Consider the following 19,027-nt stretch of genomic DNA (forward strand, 5'->3'; position numbering starts at 1 on the left):
CCTAAGTTTCGCCTATCACCAGGCTTCATCAGGGGAACACTGCACATTGAACCTTTAAACTTATAGATTCAATAAGATTCAATCGGCTAACACAATGGCAATGACTCTTTCAAAGTTCTTTTTTAGCTCCCTCTCAAGTTAGTCATTTGCGCTATATGGGTCTGATTTTAAAAAGCATTTACATGCGTAAATCTGGGTTTTACACATGTAAATGCACTTTACTCGAGTAAGTGGGCTTTTGAAAATTGCTACAATATATGCCATTGAATCGTCCATAGGATTTATTCGCATAAGTGCACTTTACGTGAGTAAATGGCTTTTGAAAATTGCTATAGTAGTTACATTTATGCGCGTAACTCCTTTGAAAATTACCCCCTATATATATAATTATATAGTGCTATATATATAGGCTTATATATACTGTATATATAAAGGCACAATGACCAGAAAAATCAAAATAATGAGTAAATAACATGTAAAGCAACCATCTATGTCTATTTTTCCCTTTCTTGCTTCATAAAGAAAAATATATCAGGCAAATTGTCCAGAAAAATTAAAACAATGAACTATGTGTTACGTGTTGCCAGCTGCGGTGCACATCACAAGCAGTTTCACTCACTCCCGGGCCATCATCTCCCCGTCATGCTGCCTCCCGTTGATATCTTCGTGCCTTGACGACCTCGCAGTGGAAAACCTCTCGGTGCCAACTGATGACGACACCTGGCTAGGAGGATTTAAACACCGGCTTCCCTTATGGCCGGCGTCTTCGCAACAGGATTCCTGCTTGTGTTAGCAGTGCTACTTGCTCAGCATCTCCCCGATTGTTCCTGATGCCTTCTTTGAGAGTCCTGACCACGTCTTCTCCATCCTCGTCTGTCCCAGTGCTCACTCCTGTTAGTCCCTTTGCTGCCTCCGCAGACAGGACCTGGACATAGCCTTACTCTCAGCCTGCCTTGACCTCAGACCAGACCAGACCTAGACCGCCTTGCTCTCAGCCTGACTTGAGCATGCATCAGATCTCGACCCCACTCCATTCAGCCATCGAGCTAGCCTGTCGCCAGCAACTTCAGATCAACTACCAGCCACTAGAACCTGCAGGCTCAACCCAAAGGGGAGGTGGTTGGCTAGGCAGAAAAACCTACTCCCATGGTGCGTCTGCTGCCTGTTAAGGCCTACTTTGTGCTCTCACAAGAAAGGCAGCACAAACTTAACAGTGGCACAAGGGCTCACTACCTCTCGTCGTGGCATATGTCTTGCACATCAGACATTTGACTGCAACGCACAAGCATCAGTAGTGTCCACAAAACAATTGCAGAAAACAGCACAATCAAAAATCTCCACAACAGCATGAGTCCAACCTATGAAAGTGAATAACTGCAAAACTAGAGAGAAACTAAGGGGAGACAAAGCAAAACAAAAAGAAAAAAAGGAAAATCTCACAGCAACCACATTTCTCTCCCTCAAACTTCTGTCACAGGGGGAAGGGAAAAAAAAAAAAGCGAGAACATTTTCCCATCATAGTCAATTTACAATGGGTTGCAATTTCAGAGTTTCCAAAAATTGTTTTGCTTCAGTAGCCGAATCTAATTTAAATTGCTGCCCAGCCAGACTAATATTCAGAGTAGCAGGGAACATCAGCATAAATGTTCAAATAGGTACCATTGCCTGATGCTGAGCAGCCACTGGAGCTGAATAATCGTTAAAAAGCAGCTCCTATCTGCCTTCATGTTTTAGCTCAGATTTTTGCCCACATGCCTGCAGCAGTGAAATTTTATCATGGAAATTCAATAACCTGGCTATTATTGATCTCAGTCTGTCATCATGGCTGTTTAGATTACAGACTTCAAGTAACAAGTTAGCAATTTCATGTTTTATTTTCGGTCCCAGTGATTTGTTACTCTTTAGTTTGTCAATCCAATCTATTACATCTTCCATTGTCAGAGATATTTGTTTTAGTTGCTAAGAATCTTCATTATTAAAGTGTGTTTCAGATATAGGTGTTTGTCATTATTTAGGGTAATACATGATGGCTTCTAATATCTGGCTGTCTATATTACTAATTATTTTAAAAAGTTATTTTCCAAAAACTACTCTTTAGTTATCTGAAAAGTAAAACAAGATCTGACAGATTTGCCCATTTCCTGGGCAATGGAATTAATCTAGTGAAAATGACTGTTCTCCCCAAACTGTTATATTTGGTTCAGCATGTGCCATATGCTATGCTTGCTAGAGTGTTTGAGGATTGCATAGTTCTATCTATACATTTATATGGCGGTACAAAGCAGCCAGAAAAACACTCTCTCAACTTTAGTTACAGATGCAGCGGGGGGGGGGGGCTATGGCTTTGCCTAATCTATAAATTATATTATTGGGCAGCCAGGTTGGTTTGCTTACAAGCAGGATTTGGTCTTAGGATGGACTCCTGGTTAGGGATGGAAAAGGAGAAAACAGGAGTTAGCTTAGCTATATTGCTTTTCTTACCACTGGACTCTCCTCACTGCTGTAAAGCCAGTCGTGATAGCCCTCTCCTCGCTCATAAGCTTGAGGTACAGTATTGGAGGTGAGACTCTTCTGAGCACGAAGGAAGAATGAGATCTGGGGTTGACTGACTCTGAAATTAAGGCTGGCAAACGTGGATAAAGTGATGGCAAAAGCCAGAAAGATGCTTGGCTGCATAGGGAGAAGAATGGTCAGCAGAAAAAAAGGAGGTGAGACCTCATTTGGAATACTGTTACAATTCTGAAGTACGCACCTTGAAAATAATATAAACATGATGTTGTTAGTCCAGAGGGTGGCTACTAAAAGCAAAATTGCTTACCTTGTAATAGGTGTTATCCCAGGACAGCAGGATGTAGTCCTCACATATGGGTGACGTCACTGACGGAGCCCTAGCACGGAAAACTGTCAAAGTTTCTAGAAACTTTTGACTGGCACACTGAGCCCACTGAGCATGCCCAGCATGCCATGATATTCCCTGCCACAGGGGTCTCCCGTCAGTCTCATTTGTAGCAATAAGCTTTAGCCAAAAATAAAATAATAAAACGTATCAGAGCCAACTCCGCGGGGTGGCAGGTGGGTTTCATGAGGACTACATCCTGCTGTCCTGGGATAACACCTATTACAAGGTAAGCAATTTTGCTTTATCCCAGGACAAGCAGGATGCTAGTCCTCACATATGGGTGATTAGCAAGCTACGGCTGAATCATTGTGTAGTGGACCAACAGGGAACACATTGTGCAACGGGCACAATAACTGGTGAACTGTTGGAAAAAACAAATGAGGCAGCCTAAAATCACAGCAGGTTGGATGTAGAAGGAGTTGGGATTACGCTGAAAACAAGTTCTTTAAGACAGATTGACCATAGGCTGAATCTGGTCTTCCTTCCTTGTCCAAACAATAGTGAACTGCAAAGGTGTGAAGAGAACTCCATGTTGCAGCTTTACATATGTCAGCTACTGGTACAGAACGATAGTGTGCTACTGAAGTTGACATTGCCCTTACTGAGTGCGCCTTTACTCGCCCTTGGAGAGGAAGGCCTGCTCGTTCATAGCAGAACTGTAAACAATCTGCAAGCCAGTTGGAGAGAGTTTGCTTGCCCACTGCTTTACCCGGTTTGTTTGGATCAAAAGAAACAAAGAGTTGGGTGGACTTCCTATGGACCGCGGTGCGATCCAGGTAATATGCGAGTGCACGTTTACAGTCCAAGGTGTGCAAAGCACTTTCACCCTGGTGAGAGAGTGAGGTCTTGGGAAGAATGTGGGTAAGGCTATGGATTGATTCAAATGGAATTCCGTAACAACCTTGGGAAGGAATTGTGGGTGTGTATGGAGTACCACTCGATCATGTGACAAGAGCTTGTAACTCACTAACCCTTCTAGCAGGTGTAATGGCTATCAGGAATATAGACTTCCATGTAAAAATTTAATTTCGCAGGAATTCATGGGTTCAAAAGGAGAATGCATGAGTCTTGTTAGTACTACATTAAGGTCCCATTCAGTGGCTGGTGGACGTAGCGGGGGTTTAAGGCGAATTAAACCTTTCATAAATCTACCAACAAGGGGTTGCATTGATATCGGTGCATCCTCTATTGTATTGTGGTATGCTGAGATTGCACTGAGATGCACTCTTACTGATGAGGTCTGGAGACCTGAGTCTGAGAGGTGCCAAAGATAGTCTAATAAAGATGATGTGGGGCAGGAAAAGGGGTCAATACATTTCTGTGCACACCATGTAGTGAATCTTGTCCACTTAGAACAATAGTTTTTTGATGTGGAAGGTTTACGTGAAGCTACAAGCACTTGAGAGACATTAGATGAAAGATTGAGTGGTTGTAAGATCAAGCTTTCAACATCCAGGCCGTGAGAGATAGGGATTGAAGGTTGGGATGGCACAACCGGCCCTAATCCTGAGTTATGAGAGTGGGTGCTGTACCCAGGTGAATTGGTTCTTTGATCGAGAGATCGAGGAGTATGGGAAACCATACTTGTTGAGGCCAATACGGGGCTATGAGTATCATGGACCCCTTGTCTTGTAGCTTCACTAGAGTCTTGGTTAGTAGCGGTATCGGGGGATACGTGTATAGAAGGCCGGAATTCCAGGGGCGAGCAAAGGCGTCCCTGGCAAACTTGTTGATCTGATGGTATAGGGAGCAGAATTTGTCTACTTTGCGATTCGGCTCAGATGCAAAGAGGCCCACTGTTGGTTGACCCCAACGTTGAAATATCCTGGTCGCTACTAAGGGATCCAGGGACCACTCGTGAGGTTGGAAATGACGACTGAGGCGGTCTGCAATGACGTTGTTTATGCCTGCTAGATAAGTGGCCCGGAGAAACATTGAATGTGTCAGGGCCCAGTCCCAAATTTGTGCTGCTTCTTGACAAAGGAGATACGAGCCTGTACCTCCTTGCTTGTTCAGGTACCACATGGCTACTGTGTTGTCTATTTGTATTAGAACAGTCTTGTGTGAAAGGCAGTGCTTGAACGCATGTAGCGCATAACGTATAGCTCGAAGCTCTAGGAAATTGATTTGAAATGTTGCTTCGAGTTTCGTCCAAGTACCTTGAGTTTGGAGATTTCCTAGGTGCGCTCCCCATCCTAAGGTGGATGCATCGATAGTCAAAGTTACTTGCGGAATTGGCTGTTGGAAGGGTAGGCCTGTAAGCAAGTTGTCTGTGTTTGCCCAGAGGAGAGAGGAACATAGTTGTTGAGTTATTTGACTTGGACACGACAGTGGTTGAATGGCTTGTATCCACTGTGCTCTCAACATCCATTGAGTGATCCTCATGGCTAATCTGGCCATAGGAGTGACATGGAGGCCATGTGGCCGAGCAGAGTTAGGAACTGATGGGCTGTCACGTGTGTCTTTGTGCGTAGAGATTTCGCTAATGAGGAGAGTGTCTCTGCATGTTCTTTTGGAAGGAAAACTCTTGACGTTATGGTGTTTAATTCTGCTCCAATGAATTGCAATAGGCGAGATGGTATGAAATGGGATTTCTGGTAGTTGATTAGGAATCCCAATGAATGGAGTAGATTGATTGTGAGCTTGAGAGAGTTGAGAGCTCCTTGTCTTGACTGGCTTCTGATGAGCCAGTCATCCAGGTAGGGAAAAACGTGTACACTTTCCTTGTGTAACTGGGCCACTGCCACTGCCAGGCACTTTGTGAACACTCGACGTGCTGAAGCAAGCCCGAATGGTAGAACTCGGTACTGGAAATGCTGATGTCCCACCAGAAAGTGTAGATTCTTGCGATGAGGGGGGAATATTGGAATGTGAGCATAAGCATCTTGAAGATCCAAAGAACAGAGCCAATCTCCCGTTTGAAGTAGAGGTAGCATGGTGCCTAAGGATACCATTCTGAATTTTTCTTTCCGCAGGAATTTGTTCTGGATGTCTAATATGGGACGTAGGCTCCTGTTTTCTTTGGAATGAGGAAATAATGGGAGTAGAATCCTCTGCCCTGCTGAGGTCGGGGAACTGTTCCACGGCCCTGGCTCTCAGAAGGGTGGATAATTCTTTTTGTAGAAGCGAGGAATGATTTTGAGTTGTCCAAAATGATCTGGATGGAGTATCGTTTGGTACAGTTAGAAAGTCCAGATGATAACTGTGAGATATGATTGGAGTACCCATTGGTCGGTAGTGATGTGCGACCAATTTTGATGAAAAAAGGCTATACGACCACCTACAGGTACAGTTGGGGTTGGATTGATGGAAAGGCTTCTGTTCTCTGGCGAGATTTCAAAACCCCGAGGCCAGACCTGTCTGGGGTGGAGGATAGGCTCTAGGAGCTCTTGGCTGTTGGGCTTGGGCTCTTTGCACAGGCCTTGATGACCTACTATGGGGTGCTAGTGCTCTGTAATATGGCTTTTTTTATTCTTTCCCGGGAGGTCTGTGTGCAGAGGACTGGGATTCTGCTGGAACAAAGGAAAGCTGATGTAGAGTTTCTGAGTGCTCCTTGAGTGTGATACAGCTTCACGTACCTTGTCTCCAAAGAGATTATCTCCTGTACAAAGGAGGTCTGTGAGCTTTTCTTGTATCTCTGACCTAAGGTTTGAGGCCTTCAACCAGGCCCATCTGTGAGCACTGATACCCGTTGTAGCCATCCTGGATGATGTTTCGAAACAGTCATATGCTGCACGTACCTTATGCTTTCCAGCTTCCAGGCCTTTGTAAATGATATTATTGAAAGAATCCTGGAACTGTTGTGGAAGTGAATCAGATAGTTCTTGCAGCTGTTTCCATAGATTATGCTGGTATTGTGTCATATAAAGCTGGTATGATGCAATTCTGGAAACCAGCATTGAGCTTTGGAACATCTTTCTTCCGATGGTGTCTAAGAATCTGTGCTCCTTCCCAGGAGGAGTAGATGAATGTGGCTTGATTCTTTTAGATTTCTTTTGGGCCGATTCCACCACCACAGATTGGTGGGGAAGCTGAGGCTTCTGAAATCCTGGAATGTGCTGTACCAAATAGGTGGCATCAGTCCATTTATTGACAGGCGGTATGGTACAAGGGTGTTCCCATAACCTGTGTTGGAGGTCCACGAGCACCTCATGCACCGGTATTGCAAGAACTTCTTTTGGTGGATCCACAAATTGTAAAACTTCTAGAGTTTTTTGTCTGGTATTTTCCTCCATCTCTAACTGGAAAGGGATGGTATCAGCCATCTCTTTAACAAAAGTAGAAAAAGAAAGGTCCTTTGGGGGGGGACCTTCTTCTTTCCTCCGGAGGCAAGGGATCAGATAGGACTTCATCCGATGAAGAATCGGTACCTGCATCCTCCCAGGTGTCTGAGGAAGGTCGACGTGGAGGCGTCGAAGGAAGATGGAAAGATGGTATTGAGGGCATCGACTGTTTCATCGGCGGCCTCGATGGAAGTAATGGAGAGAAGGAAGGTTTGGGATGAGAAACTCCTGATGGACCTGGTGTTGGTTCAGGCATCGGTAAAGTCTTCGATACATCTTCATCTGTGGGCCGTTGCATCGCAGCGTCTAGCGGCTGCACCAGTATGGCACTGCTAAAAGTGTCCAACTTGGCCAGTATTGGCTCCAACAGCGACAGATCCGGCATCGGGACAGGCATCGGTGCCGGCGAAGGTGTTGGCATCTGTGATGGACTCGGAGCCGGCAATGGAATCGACACCGGTGATGGAATCGGTGCCGGCGATGGAATCGGCATCGAAGGTGGAATTGGTGCTGGTGCTGGCATCGAAGGTAGCTCTCGGATAGCATCTCGAACTGCCTGGCGTATATATACATCCAGTTCCGCCCTTATAGCTGGTGAAGTCAGAGCAGCTATAGAGGGTGGCAGTGAGGGTGAAACCAGCCGGTCCACAGGTCCCTGTGGTGGCACGGTACCCGGCACCGATGTCGGTGGGGATCGCCTGGGAGTCATAAGCCTTGAGGGCATCGATGATTCATCCATCCGAGGTTTCTTAGGAGTTGGTTCGATAGGCATCGAAGGAACCCTGGGCATTGTGTCAGAATCTGGATCCAGAGGCCTTCGATGACGATGACAATGTTTCATTCGATGCTCACTCCATCTTTTCCATACAAGCTCGTCTGCCCTTCGGTGTCATTTCAGGCATGTCGATACATCGTGTTTCTTGCCTAAACATAGCATACATTCAGTGTGCGGGTCCGTTATGGACATAGTGCGAGTACAATTCGGGCAATTTTTAAACCCGGTAGCCATACTGAAAGCCGGACAGCCGTTGACGACCTTCTGACTAGAAATTTAATGAACGGTATTGATTGGAAAATTCATTTTACTCACCGGTGGTGAAAAAAAAAGAGGGAGACCCCTACGGTGGGATAACATTTTCCGACAATTTTTAAAAATTTGTTTCAAATGTGAATATACCACACAGGGCTCCTTATCCGCGAGGCTAATAGCAGCGCAGAAAAAGACTGAAGGGAGACCCCTGTGGATCAGAGAATTATGGCATGCTGGGCATGCTCAGTGGGCTCAGTGCGCCAGTCAAAAGTTTCTAGAAACTTTGACAGAAAGTTTTCCATGATAGGGCTCTGTCAAGTGACGTCACCCATATGTGAGGATTAGCATCCTGCTTGTCCTGGGATAAATGGTCAGTGGAATTCATTCTAAAGCATATGGGGATAGACTTAAAGATCTAAACAATGTATACCCTAGAGGAGAGGCGAGATAGGGGTGATATGACAGACATTTAAATATCTCAAAAGTTTCCATGCACAGGAGGAAAGCCTCATTCAACAGAAAGGAGGATCTAGAATGAGGGGGTCACTGGATGAGGGTGAAAGGACGTTGACTCAACAATAATCTTAGGAAATATTTCTTTACAGCTTAAAACCATCCTTTATAAGGAAGCTTTTAATTAACAATTGCATTCACACTGCAACTATGATCGATTTTATGTTATTTTTATTGTGTTTGATTGCATTGTAATATAGTATATTATGTAATGGCATTTTAATTTGTTTTACCTTTGTACTTCACCTAGCACAGTTTTGATATAGGCGGATGATAAATGCTTAAATAAATTACAGAGAGTGTGGTGGATGCATGGAAAGGCCTCCTAGTGGAGGTGGTGAAGAATAAAATAGTACCTGAATTTAAGAAAGCATGGAATAAATACAGGGGATCTCTTAGGGAGTATTGGGAATTATAAAGCTAAATTATTTGGATGTATGGGCAGACTAGATGGGGCCATTTGGTCTTTTGCTGCAATCATGTAAGCAGAAGCAACTGCTTCTGCTTACATGCGCTGCTCTCAAATTAGAAATTGTTAATCTTTCCTTTTTACTTCTCTTCAAAAGCCTTGTTGTACATTCCCTGTTGTAATGTAATTTCTCGCTCTCAATGTTTTTACTGGTTAAATGGTTTACCCCCTAGTTTATTGTAAACCGGTACGATAAGACCTGGTCTTGAGCATCGGTATATTAAAAGAATTTAAATAAATAAAATAAATAAATCATGTTTCTAAGATATGGGCACAGGTCCTTAGATTTTTAGGACTAGAGTGGGAGGTTGTATCATCTCTTATACCCATATTCCAGAATCCCCTTCTCTCTGGGTACTTTTTCATCTGTCTTTAGACAGTAGAGAGTTACTGGTTTGATATTTGTTTATCAGTTATGGGGCAAGGGTGGATTCCATGCTTTTCAAGCATTACAGCAAGAGTATGATTTGGAACAGAGTTCTCATACCAATTTTCTGCAGTTAAGGAAGGCCCTGGCGGGACAAATATAACTAAGCCTTTTCATCATTTAAATGGGATGTAAAATTACTTAAGAACATAAGAAGTTGCCATACTGGGTCACACTGAGGGTCCATCAAGCCCAGCATCCTGTTTCCAACTGTGGCCAATCCTGGATACAAGTACCTGGCAAGTAACCAAACATTAAAAAGATCTGTTGCGTGGCACCCTCTACTGGTGTGTCCTTAGGGAGACTTCTTGGGATATTGGGACCCTTTGTGTACTACTTATACCTCCTCAGCAGCCAATGTAAATGCGTGATTGGAGGTAACTGGGTGTAGTCTTGCTCATTGGGTATCTTCAGCAGCCTTGTCTTGCCTGGGGAAGAAATCCCAGGCCAGTATTATCATGAGGTCAGGGCAGTCAGGATTCTTAGGAACTGGGTTTACCATCCCCATACCTTCTCAACAGCTTCAAGCTTCAGTGTAGACTGACTTCCATATAAGCACACTACTTCTTTACCAGTGTCTATTCTAATGGTGCAGACTCAATTACCTGTGGCTAAAACTTCCCTTGTAATCTTAACCGAGCAGGGAACCTCCCCTTCTAGTCTAAACGGGGCAGGTCCCTTAGTTTGGTTACCCTAACTCTCTCTCTCTCCCCCCAGGACTCCACAGCCTTCAGTTATTACTTCCACTAAATTAGGAAAATGGGCTTTAAAACTACCTTTGTGGTATTGTCTCATTCCTACCTTTAAAACCCTTGATACTGCTTTTAACAATACCAACCTTCAATTTCTTTAAGTCTTTTCAATTAAGGATTTATTCACTTTAGAACAGTTTAAGTTTTCATACAGCCACTGAATTCTCACAAATACTACACCTCTTATTTTTTTAAGCCTTACAAACCTGCAGAACTCATTAGTTACGGCTCAATTATAAACAGAGGTTCAGTACACACACTTCTTCTCACACGCATTACAAACTGACAAAACTCACTTGGTTACTGCTTAATTACAAACAATGGTTCAGTTCCTCATGGTTTCCCTGTAACATCCACTACTTCTAGTTAGACAGCAGCAAAGGTTCTAACGTCCTAGCCTCGAGAAATTGTAATATGACTCACAGTTTAAAACTGTTCTTTTACACTGTTCTTTACCCTAATCCCAACCAGGTCTATATTAACTCCATTTCTCTGCCTTACTCTCAGTGCACAAGAGCCCTGACTCAGTACTAAAGTCTGTTAACGGCAATCAAAAAGAAATTAGCTTAGTTGCTGCTAATATCTAACGGGCTGATAAAGTAAAGCGCGGCCGTGGTTCCCCGTTTTTTTTTTTTTGATTGACAATTTTTATTGGTCTTCACATGTAAAATAAACAAACAGTGAGACACTAGACAACCAACAAGTTATCAATGCAATATTAAACCCCCACCCAGCCCCCCCGACAGAGTACTGCAATCAAGAATACATAAACTGGAGTACATATAATACAGTCTTATTCTTAGACCACTGTAGCGAGCAGGTTATACATTAACAAGTCGTCTCTCATATAAAATACATGCACATAGACTCTATGACAGTTGATTCCTCCATGTCAGATAAGGATCCCATATTCTATAATATTTAGGCAAAGTATGATTTTTAATCGCAGTTAGCTTATAAAGATAGCAGTTATGGTCAAGTTGGGCTACCACTGCTTCCCTAGTAGGGAGGTCTGGTTGCTTCCAAAACAGAGCTAGCTCACCCCTGGCTGCAAGGATGATTTGGTGTGTGAGTAACCATTGATAGTGAGGGACTGGTGGAGACACATTCAGTAAAACATGCTCAGGAACTAGGGGAACCTCTAAGCCTAGAATACCTGCATCCGAATTTTTGGGTGTCTTTCCAAAACATGTTCACCTTTCGACAAGTCCACCACATATGGAAGTAAGTGCCAGTCCCCCCACACTTTTTCCAACAATCGGCACTAAATGTTGGTACAATCTTCTGTATCCGAACAGGCGTCATTAATACTTTATACCTATTTTCTGTTAATGTGGCTGAAATCGAGCTGCGTTTTGTGTTTTGAAAGATTAATTCCCAGGTCTCTGGTGAGATATGTTTGTCCAAGTCACGTTCCCAAGCCTTCTCATACGGGGCCAGGAGCCTCACAGCATTAACCAGGAAGCCATTAAGATTAGAAAATGCCAGACTGACTGTCTGCTTTATTACACCAATGGTCCAGTATTGTTTTCCCCTTCCGAAGCTCAACCCCCACATTCTCTGACAGTAGAAAATGTCGGAGTTGCAAATACAAGAATATATCTTGCTCACGTAACTGCCACTTCTCCTGAAGCTCTGGAAAGGTGAGAAATCCCTGAGAGCCCCAGACATGCTCAAATTGAGCAATTCCCCTACTGAGCAATGAGTGATAGTGTGAAAGTGCTTGTCCCGCTGCAAATTTTATATTATAGTTAAGGGCGGTACTATAGAAATAACGGCGAGTGCCAACAAAATGCACCCTCCATTTCTCCCATGTATTTAAAGTCGTCTTTGTGGTAGGGGCAATTTCACCATCTCTCAGCCAAGTGTTAGCATTACCTCCTTCTTTAGCTACACCTCTCTGCTTATTTCTCACTTTTTTGGTTTGCTTTGTTTTTAGTCTCCTTCTTTTTTTCAGGTTCCCTGGAAGAATCCTTCAGTTACTCTCAACCTATCTAAGTTCAACACAAGGACATCAAATGTTCAACCTATCTAAGTTCAACACAAGGACATCAAATGTTCACTTTGATTACCATTTAATTCAATTTTGTATAATTAGTTGACTCTCTTGACAATGTTATTTAATGTTGCATAATTGTTCATTGTTTTATGTAATGCCTTTTTAGCAAGTTTCTTCTTGTTCTATGTAAACCGGTTTGATTTGCATCTAATGTAGGAAGATCGGTATATAAAAACCAAAAATAAATAAATAAATAAGTGTCCCCAGGCTGCCAAAGCATGGCCCGCAATGGCATACGCCCCACTATATTCTGTTCAAGATTTACCCAAAGCGGCTGGTCATACATTTTATGCCAGATAATTATGACCCTTAACTGAGCGACCGCCCAATACCATTGTAGGTTGGGGACTCCCAAGCCCCCCCTACTAGTAGGTTGAAACATTACTGCCCTTCGAATCAGAGGTGGCTTCCGCTTCCAAATATAATTAAAAACAAGTCTTTGCCAACACTTCAGCATGTTATTGGGGATAGATATAGGAAGTGACTGGAATAGATACAAAAGCCGTGGTAAGAGATTCATTTTAACCGCAGCTATCCGTCCCAACCATGAGAGGGATAGGCCAGACCAAAATGTCCAATTCCTTAGAGAGTGTTTGCCAGAGGGGTTTATAGTTCAATTCCAGGAGGTCCCCATAATTCTTGCCAATACGTATACCCAAGTATTTAATGTGATGTGCCGCCCACTTAAAGGGTAGTTTGGACTGCAAACGGGTCCTCTATTCGTCTCCTAAAGTTCAATTGAGCACGTCAGATTTTTCGAGGTTTAATCTGAATCCGGAGACTTTACTAAAGTCTTGCAACACTGCAATTGTCCCTGGGAGTGAAAGATCTGGTTTAGTGCGGGTAAATAGGACATCATCCGCAAACATAGCTATTTTGTGCTCTGACGATCCCAAGTGAACCCCATGAATATCACCTGAGACACGTATATGATGAGCTAAGGGTTCTAAAAAAGGGCAAAAAGAAGTGGCGAAAGGGGACACCCCTGCCGTGTACCTCGCTGGATGGGCAGAGGTTCCGAGTATATACCATTAACCTTTACCCTAGCTTGGGGTTGGGCATATAAATTGTGCAACCATGCCAAAAAAGAGTCACCAAAGTTCATTTTCCTCAAGACACTGAAAAGATATGGCCAGTGGACCATATCAAAGGCCTTCTCAGCATCTATAGACAATAATACTGCTGGGGTCGCCTGCCTCTGTACCGACCAGATGAGGTTCACTACCTTCCTGACATTGTCTGCCGTCATGCGGCCCGGTATGAACCCCGTCTGGTCCAGATGTTCTAGTTTGGTCATGAACCTCTTTAGTCTATTTGCAAGGATCTTAGCAAAAATCTTTAGGTCAATATTGATCAAGGAGATAGGTCTGTATGATCCACACACAGCCAGGTCCCGTCCCGGCTTGGCCAGTATAGAAATCCCAGCTACATTGGCACTAATCATAAGAGGATTTCCAGACTTCAATGAGTTGAACCATTCCTGCAATAAGGGAATGATTAGGGTGGTGAATTTTTTGTAGAATAGGGCTGTGTACCCGTCAAGCCCGGGTGCCTTGTTGACTTTTAACCCCTTAATCACCTGTACTATTTCCTGTTCCGTAATATCTTTATCAAAAAACTGCTTTTCAAGATCAGATATTCCAGGGAGAGTTATGTCCTGCAGATACTGGTCAATACGATCAGTTAGAATCAGGGGATCTGCGGTATAAAGGGCCCTGTAAAATTCCATGAATCTTTGCCGCATATCCTCCGGCTTAGTGAGCAAAGTGCCCCTTTCTGATTTAATTTGTGTAATTTGCCGCTGGGCTACTCGTTTGTGCAAGTATCGAGCCAAACAGTGACCCGCCTTATTCCCACCTTCAAATCGTTCCTGTTGTAGCCTCTGCAGTTGGAAAGCTATAGTTTCCAACTCAAGAGAGGAGAGTTCAGATCTAGCCCGCAGGAGCTTAGCATAACAGGCCTTATTCAAGGTTTGTTTATGGATTCGTTCCAGATCCAGGATCTTTCGCCGGAGCTGCTGTTGTTTGTGTAGCCTAATCTTTTTCACATAGGACGCCCTTGCTATTAATCGACCCCTAATTACTGCTTTAAGGCCTTCCCAAACCACTGAAGGGTTAATGTCATCCTGTACATTAAAATTAATATATTCTTTAATTTCCCCTTCCAGTTGCAAACAGTAATGTTCATCCCCCAATAACGTGTTATTGAAAGTCCAGAAGCGCCCCCCCTCTTGTTTGGTAGAACCATACAAGATAAGCTCGACTGGGGCATGATCCGACCATGTGATCGGATGAATATCAGCCTTGCAATACTGTGGTAACAAACATTTATCTAAAAGGAAAAAGTCTAACCTAGAATAGGACTGGTGGGGTTTAGAAAAAAAGGTATAATTTCGGCTATGGGGGTACTGGAACCTCCAGACATCTATAAGATTCCATTTTTTCATTAGTTTCTTTACCTGCGCTCTGGCTGTACCTGCGCCCAAGCTACTACCCTTAGGGGTAGATTTTAAAAAAGTGCGCCTTCGCGTACTTTTGTTGGCGCACCAGGCGCAAACAAAAGTACGCTGGATTTTAGTAGATACGCGCGTATCTGCTAAAATCCAGGATCGGCGCGCGCAAGGCTGCCGATTTTGTGCAGCCGGTGCGCGCCGAGCCGCGCAGCCTGCCTCCATTCCCTCCGAGGCCGCTCCGAAATCGGAGCAGCCTCGGAGGGAACTCGCTTTCGCCCTCCCCTCACCTTCCCCTCCCTTCCTCTATCTAACCCACCCCCCCGGCCCTATCTAAACCCCCCCACCTTTGTCGGGGGATTTACGCCTCCGGGAGGGAGAAGTAAATCCCCGCGCACCAGCGGGCCGCTAGCGCACCGAGACGCAACCTGGGGGCGGTTCCGGAGGGCGCGGCCACGCCCCCAGACTGCCCCGGGCCGAAACCACACCCCCGGGCCCGCCCCCAAAATACCACATCCCGCCCCCAAAACGCCGCGCCGATCGGCCCCGCCCCCGACACGCCCCCCTCGAAAAACCCCGGGACTTACGCGAGTCCCGGGGCTCTGCGCGCGCCGGCAGGCCTATGGAAAATAGGCGCGCAGGGCCCTGCTCGCGTAAATCCGAGCAGGGCTTTTAAAATCCACCCCTTAGTGTTGTCTACTCTGGGATCCAGCATCAAATTAAAGTCACCAACTAATACCAAATGGCCTTCAACTGCCTGCTGTAGGTAGTGATCCAATGCAGTGTAAAAGATAGGTTGACCCTGCCCTGGTGCATAGACATTAACCAGGGTATACGTAACACCTCAAGCTGAATTGTACCATGACATATCGCCCCTCTGGATCAAAAAAATGTTGTTGTATAACACCCTGAAAATCCTTGTGCAGCAGAATAGCCACACCTGTATATTTATCCCAACTGGTGGCCGCTGCAAAATATTGTGTAGGGTACAGGGACCACTGCAGAAGGGATTCATAGCGTTTCCGCAAATGCGTCTCTCGTAATAATATAATAGCTGCCCCTGAGCGGAGAATGTCAGCGCGCAGAAACTGGTGTTTCCTCGGGCTATTAAGCCCTTTAACATTCAGGGACAGCACAGATAATTGCTCAATCATAATTTAAGCATAAATTAAAAAGGGATCGAAAGAAGATCAAAAATACATGGAGACTTTCATAAAAGAACCTGCCAGCTCGCATATTCTGTGGAGCAAAATTAGTTAGTACTGATCTCAGTCCATTTCCCCAAACCCTAATATGTGCACTATGTTGCCATAGCCAAGCTGCCCATGCAGCCAGAGGGGAGAGCTATGAAAGCACTGAAACATGTCCCCCTCCCCGAGCCTCACAACCACTCTTAACGCATATGAAAAACATTTTACAACCCCTAGTAGAACTGCGAAACAAGTGCTGTTCCCATGGAAACCAAGTTCTACGACTGGAAACAAAGAGAACTGTCACAGCACAAAAAACATCCTCCCTGCAGACAAAGAGGTCACCAGCACAATCTGCCACCAATCTCTGTCCTGAAGAACAAATTAAGGACTTCACATATCCTCAGCTGTTGGCTTTGCCCATTGTAAAGTCTCCGGATTGACGCTGAAGCCGCCTGCTGTTTTTCCCCACTCGCTGCCATCGTGGCATCACCAGCCGTCCCGCAGTAGGTGCCCTGGTCGGCTGTCTAGGCTTCTGGATCATAAAGCCGGCTTCTATCAATATACGTTCTGCTTCCTCTGCCTTTTGAACCGTGGATGTAACTCCCTGTATGGTCAGCGCCAGACCAAAAGGAAACAGCCATCTATATCTGATCCCCTCCTTCCGCATTACAGCAGTGGCGTCTTTAAATTCTGCTCTTTTTTTCAGTGTCATGGGGGAAAGATCTGATAATATGGAGATGGAGTGATTTTCCCACAACCAGCTTTGTTGCTTACGGGCACTTGCTCCTTAACTGGAAATCTATGAAAACAGGCTAAAATATCCCGAGGGTGATCACCGATTCTGGGGCCCAAGGTGCGGTGCGCCCTCTCCAGCAAAATTTCCTGTGAACTCTGTCCTGGACTAGTATCTGCCTGTAACAATATGAAGCCACGTTTGTTTTTTACCACTTCTACTGCATCTTTATATCCTCTGTTTCTGGCACGCCTCTGATTCTTAAATGTTTCTGCGCCCCCTATTCTCTAGATCCTCCACTTTTAGGAGGAAAGCAGAATTTCCTGTTGTAGTTCAGCCATGTGGCTATCCACTTGATCAAATTTAGCGTCCTGTGCATCCTGTCTCATATCGCACTCATCCACTCTCCTGCCAAGGCTAGAGATTTCTTCTTTCATGTCTGTTATTAATTCTCTCATTTCTTGTTTAAAAGCAGACATTTCAGTTCTTATTTCTCTAAACCATGTTCTAAACTCCTCCCAAGAGGGAATGCCACCCACCTCCAACTCCGGGGCCTCTACAGCTGCACCAGACGCCATGTGCTCCACTCCCCGGCTCATTGCTGCACTAGGCCCTGGATCGTCCTCCCCGGGTTTGTAGGAGAACTGCCTGAGATCGGGAGTCTTTTTTTTAGCGATCTGAGACATGATGGCATCCGAATTACAGATCACTATTTTTTGTGGAGTTTCGCGGGGTTAGCAAGCTGTCTGTCTTAATTGCAGCTCGGGAGAGAACGGAGCTCCACGTTCAAGCAGCCATCTTCCGCGGTGGCCATGCCCCACTTGGTTCCCCGGTTTTTAACCTGTTTGGATGCGTAAGGCGCACCTGTGATTCAGTATTGGCTTTTACGCGTCCTTACCACTTGCCGAAAAGAACGCGTATCCATTTCCGCCCGCCGCATGCATATATTAATGATCGGATTAGCTATTCCCTCCGATACAGTAATGTGCGCCCAAATTATCGCCCTTTTAACCAGCTTATTCACCGTGTCTTTAACCTGAATATTTACCGCCTACCCTGTCCCTGGCATTAGATGGGAGCCGCGCCAGGCTAGGGTTAAACTGTACGTCTCTGAGGCTCCGGTCGTGGACGCCTCTACGGATACTGGAGAGATGGGCGTCCACTAGGCATCCTGAGGCTCTGGGGTCCAGCGGAGACATGGACGCCTCCACGGACGTCTCTACGGACGCCTCTATGGAGCCTTCCTCCTGCGTCTAGAATAAGGCTGTAGTAGATGCTGAAATAAGAATGCATAGCTGAGTTGAGAATACAAACTTGAGAATACACAGTGTTGCAGATCAATGTATGTACTGTTAAATAATTTTTATGTGCTGCCAGTCAAACTGTACACCAGAGAATCCACAGTGTGGCATATCCATGTATGTACTGGGAAACTTGACCGTCCAGCCGGGCGCACAAGGCAGCGGGGCCTACAGGCGGGAAGGTCCATGACATCCTCGGACATCCAAGGTCGTGGCGTCCGTTCATGGACCTTCCCGCCTATATCCGGGTGTCCATGATCGGAGGCACCGCTGTCTTGAGCACCCGGCCGGACGTCCAAGGTCACGGCTTGGACGTCCGGCCGGGAGCTCAAGGCAGCAGGGTCTGTAGAAAAGAACCATCCACTTACCTGGTGGAATGACATTTCAAATGACAGGTACCAGCGCACCCTGGATACTGTATAGGCGCTGCATACCGCTCTTTACAGTAAAATGGATTGCGAATGCCTACCGCTTCATTGACACGCTTTGGACGCCGCTTGGATTTGCGTCTAATTTGAATACTGAATCGAGCGGCTTGTAAACCAATATGTGCGTGCGGCAAACGAGCGGGCGCCCGGCACTGCCGCACATTTTCTTACGCATCCTTACTGTATCGGCCCATATGTCAGGCAGCTCTGGATCTTCCTCATCAGCAGGGAGCTCCTCCAAAGTAGGGCTGAAGCTGTTGCTTCTGTTCTGGTGCTTCAGTCTCTCTCAGCACCCTCCATGGCTAGTTGTTTCAAGCCTGTTCCTCCTCCTCTGCCCCCCAGCTCAACTGCTCCACAAGCTTCTTTAGTACCTCCCCCAAGTCTGAGAGGTGTTAACCAGCTCAATTAATCCTGAGCCAGGTATGATGGCCTCTAGAACAGGAAACTAGGCAGAGGCACTATGGGAAATGTAGTTCTCTGCATCCCTACTT

At 45.3% G+C, this 19,027-nt stretch overlaps 1 protein-coding gene and 1 long non-coding RNA gene across 2 annotated transcripts in view; both read right to left on the reverse strand.

Moving 5' to 3' along the window:
* Positions 1-19,027, reverse strand: part of LOC115079276 (USP6 N-terminal-like protein) — a 459,663-nt gene that overhangs the window by 289,398 nt on the left and 151,238 nt on the right. The window lies entirely within an intron of this gene.
* Positions 12,289-12,573, reverse strand: LOC115079278. The gene is made up of 2 exons (XR_003853244.1): positions 12,401-12,573; positions 12,289-12,363 (listed from the first exon to the last, which is right to left on the reverse strand). It is a non-coding gene; the product is annotated as an uncharacterized LOC115079278 (long non-coding RNA).

The sequence above is a fragment of the Rhinatrema bivittatum genome, chromosome 17 (genome assembly GCF_901001135.1).
Source record: "Rhinatrema bivittatum chromosome 17, aRhiBiv1.1, whole genome shotgun sequence".
In the NCBI taxonomy this organism is placed as follows: Eukaryota; Metazoa; Chordata; class Amphibia; order Gymnophiona; family Rhinatrematidae; genus Rhinatrema; species Rhinatrema bivittatum.